The 4,210-nt window shown below is 52.3% G+C and overlaps 1 pseudogene; it reads right to left on the bottom strand.

Annotated features, from left to right (window-relative positions):
- Positions 1-1,372: 1,372 nt before the first annotated feature.
- LOC121162123 lies at positions 1,373-1,686 on the bottom strand (annotated as a pseudogene).
- Between the last annotated feature and the right edge of the window lie 2,524 nt (positions 1,687-4,210).

The following is a 4,210-nucleotide window of genomic DNA, read 5'->3' as shown; positions in this document are numbered from 1 at the left end:
GTCTCTCTTAAGCCTCTCCAAGGCCTCCCTTTATTGACTCCTCTCTTGACCTTTCACCTACTTCTTGTTTACTCTTTTCCCCACATCCTAATTAGCACATACTGGATACAGCTGAGACCAGGTGCTTCTAGCCCCAAGCCCACTCCCTGTAGTGCTAGTCAACTCCTTAGCCCACAACACTCTTTCTCTTTTTTAATTGTATTTTTCTTTTTAATTTAAATTTTAACTTGGGCCTGGCAGCAGCAGCGTGGCCTAGTGGCTAAAGTCCTCACCTTGAAAGCCCCTGGATCCCATATGGGCGCGGGTTCTTATCCTGGCAGCTCTACTGCCCATCCAGCTCCCTGCTTGTGGCCTGGGAAAGCAGTCAAGGACGGCCCAAAGCTTTGGGACCCTGCACCCGCGTGGGAGACCCGGAAGAGGTTTCCTGGTTCCCAGCTTCAGATCGGCACAGCACTGGCCTTTGCGCTCACTTGGGGAGTGAATCATCGGACAGAAGATCTTCCTCTCTGTCTCTCCTCCTTTCTGTATATCTGACTTTGTAATAAAATAAATAAATATTTAAATTTTAACTGGAAAGGCAGAGTTATAGAGAGGAGGTGAGACAAAGAGGAAGATCTTCCATCTACTGGTTCACTCCCCAAGTGACCACACTGACCAGAACTTGAGCTGATCTGAAGCCAGGAGCTCAGATCCTCTTCTGGGTCTCCCACATGGGTGCAGGGTCCCAAGGCTTTGGCCGTCCCCTATTGTTTTCCCAGGCCACAAGCAGGGAGCTGGATGGGAAGTAGAGCAGCTGGGAACTAAGCAATGCCCATTTGGGATGTTGATGCCACAAAGGATTGGCTTGCAATGCCTCTGTGCCCGCCCATTTTAAAATATTCAGTATTAAATTTTAGTTTTTAATATATTCAGTGTGATTTGCAGATAAAATTTTAGGAACATAATGACATCCCTTTCTTCCATCCAATCTCCCCCCTGTTTTCTTCCCCTCATCCCCCCCCTTTTTTATATAACTAAAGAACATTTATGTTCCACTAAGAGTTTGCCTTGAGGACATAACTAACTGAGCCATCCCCCATCCCGTCTCCAAGGGTTAGTACAGTGACTATTATAAAGGCAGATCTCAACAGACTCAAGTTCTGGAACCAATATTAACTGACAAAAACATCTCCATCCAAATCCTCGTAAAAATGTTTAAGTAAAAAGAAAAGAAAAAGAGGCAATGGGGTTGTAGCTTGAACAGGGGCCTCACACTTCCTGTAATGCATTCAATCTTGGCTAAAGTGTAACAAAATGGAAACAAGATTATAATAATACAAACCCCCCACTACAGCTGGCTGTACACACCTGTGTTCCAAGCCAGCCAACTCCATCACTTTCCCACCTGCTGGGCCTGCCTAAGGAGAAGCACACAGAGCTTCTCTTTGATCCAGTCTTTGTTACACGGCTGATTTATCTGGGTATCAGCCTGGTACACAAGGCAGGTGAGGTCTGCCAGATCATCGATAAAATCAAATAACTGACTGATATCATACGTGATCGATGGACTGTTGGGATTCATTCTTTTTGACGTTCCTTGTACATTTTACAAACACCTTCCATGCACTCATTTACAGACTCATAGTCCATATAAGTTCTGCCTTCCAGCCTCTTGGTGGGCTGCACCAGTGAAATGGTGTGAGACATTGCGCCAAACTCCGGTCTTTTCAGCTGCTATTGACACCATCGCCGCACATGAGCCCCTCCTCCCTTTTTAAAAGATTTATTTAATTTTTATGGCAAAGTCAGATATACAGAGAGGAGGAGAAACAGGGAGGAAGATCTTCTGTCCAATGATTCACTACCCTGGTGGCTGTACTGCCCACTGCTGTGCTGATCCAAACCTAGGAGCCAGGAACCTCCGCCAGGTCTCCCATGTGGATGCAGAGTCCCAAGGCTTTGGGCTGTCCTCCACTGCTTTCCCAGGCCACAAGCACGGAGCTGAATGGGAAGCAGGGCTGCTGGGATTAGAACCGACGCCCATATGGGATCCTGGCACATTCAAGTCAAGGACTTTAGCTGTTAGGCTACCACAGGGGGCAGCTGGGTCTCCAACTAGAACCCATACAGGCTGTGGGCATCGCAGAGGCTGCCCCAGGGCTGTGTACTCTGAAGAAACTGCAGGCTGTCCTGTTCTGTGAGCTGAAACAGATTCTCCAGAGAAACATACTCAATACACCGATGTAAGAGGGTCTTTCTTTTTTTTTTTTTTTAATTATTGTTACTTCAAGGCTAGAGCTCCAAAACAGAGAGACAAAGAAATAGTTGCATTTGGTGGGTTACTCTTCAAATGGCTGCAGTGAGCATAGCTGAGCCAATCTGAAGCTAGAAGCTAGGAGCCTAGGAGCTTTCTTCCCAAGTGGGTGCAGGGTTTCAAGGACTTGGTCCATCTTGTGCTGTCCTCCCAGGTCATAAGCAGGGAGCTGAATGGGGGAGTCGAGCAACTGGGACACCAACCACCATGCCTATGGGAGGCTGGCATGCCAGCCCCCCAATAACAGGGTCTTACTAGATACAGGTATACCAAAGATCATTTAAAAAAAAAAGATTTACTTATTTACCTGAAAGGCAAGAGCAAAAGGGAGAGGAGACCATTGGTTCATTGGTTCACACCCCGATGCTGGGCCGGGAGGGACCCAGCAGCCAGGAACTCCATCCAGAGATCCCACCAGGGCGGCAGGGACCGGCTGAGCCATCCTCTGCTGCCTCGCCAGGTGCATTGGCAGGAAGCTGATGGAAAGCTGAGCAGCCAGGATGCCAGGGAGTCACTGAGTAGATGATCTGGGTGGCACCAGCAGTGGCCTTACCTGCTGTGGCTCGACAGCCACCACCCCTGTGGGTCTCCTTTGCCAGTTTGTTACTGTTGTTTGCAAGCTTTAAAAAGGCTGACAGGGCCCAGCGGTGTGACCTAGTAGCTAAAGTCCTCATCTTGCACATGCCAGGATCCCATATGGGCGTCGGTTCTAATCCCAGCTGCTCCACTTCCCATCCAGCTCCCTGCTTGTGGCCTGGGAAAGCAGTCGAGGATAGCCCAAAGCTTTGGGACCCTGCACCCGTGTGGGAGACCCGGAAGAAGCTCCAGGCTCCTGGCTTCAAATCAGCTCAGCTCCAGCCGTTGCAGCCGTTGCTGCCTCTCTGTATATTTACCTTTCCAATAAAAATAAATAAATTTTTTTTTTTAAATGCTGACACATACACCCAAACATAGCTGTTTTATCCAGTTTTATGGCGAATTCCTATGACTCCTTTAAAAACCATGTGACGTTTTAATCCATTTGGTGCTTGTATCTCTTGTCTCTGAATTTTCATTCACTTTCTGAACATTCCTTACACGGTTCCTTCTTCCTTACTGCCCTGTTTGGGAACATTCCTTCCCCTCGTGTCCTGCCGGGATCACGGCCTTCTGTTTGTTCCAGCTCATTCCTCTCCGCTGACCTCAGCTTCTATTTCGGGCCCCTGGGCTCCAGCCCAGCAGGCCCAAGGCCCATCTCGCCCCCTGCAGGCGGCCGTGGTCCCCAGTTTCGGTCCTCCGAGCTCGGTGGGTAGGGTGGGGGACGTGAGGTTCCGTCTCCCCTTGGAGGGGCACCATCTGTCCGCTCCTCCCGTGCCCACGCCTCCAAGCCCCACGCCCGGGCTGAGCGCTACGTTGCGTGGGGCTGGGGCCTCCCTTGTCCTGGGGGCGCTCCTCGGAGTGCGGGGGTCGTTTCCGGGCGCCAGTTTTCCTGCTCACTCCCAAGCTGTCCTGTGGGCCGCCCGCTTGCTCCCCCCGCCCACACCGCCCCGGCAGACCCCTGGCTGCTCCCCTTCCGACCACGGGATCCACGGTTGCCAGCGCCGTCAGGGCAAACAGGAAAAACAAAACGCTCGGCGCGTTGCGCCCTTGTGCGCGCGGCATCCTGACGCCACAAGTCCCGGGCTGCTCCGCGTTTGGGATCGGGTGGTGAGCATCTCAGGGGACGGGCACAGGGCGCCGCGTGGCGCCCGCGGAGGACCGGACCGGAGCCGCCGGGATGGGGGATGCGTTAGCCGAGAGCCCGGCCGCCGGCGACTTCCGCGTTCCCGAGCGAGATCCTACCGTCCTCCCCGGCCGCGGCTGCGGGCGGGCTTGGGGTCACGGCTCTGCGTCCCCTGGGCTCCGGGTGGGTGCCCAGGAGAGGGAGCTCGCGGGCAG

The sequence above is a fragment of the Ochotona curzoniae genome, unplaced genomic scaffold (genome assembly GCF_017591425.1).
Source record: "Ochotona curzoniae isolate NIBS_2020 unplaced genomic scaffold, NIBS_Ocur_1.0 contig_517, whole genome shotgun sequence".
Lineage (NCBI taxonomy): Eukaryota > Metazoa > Chordata > Mammalia > Lagomorpha > Ochotonidae > Ochotona > Ochotona curzoniae.
This window is presented reverse-complemented; position numbering and strand designations above follow the sequence as displayed.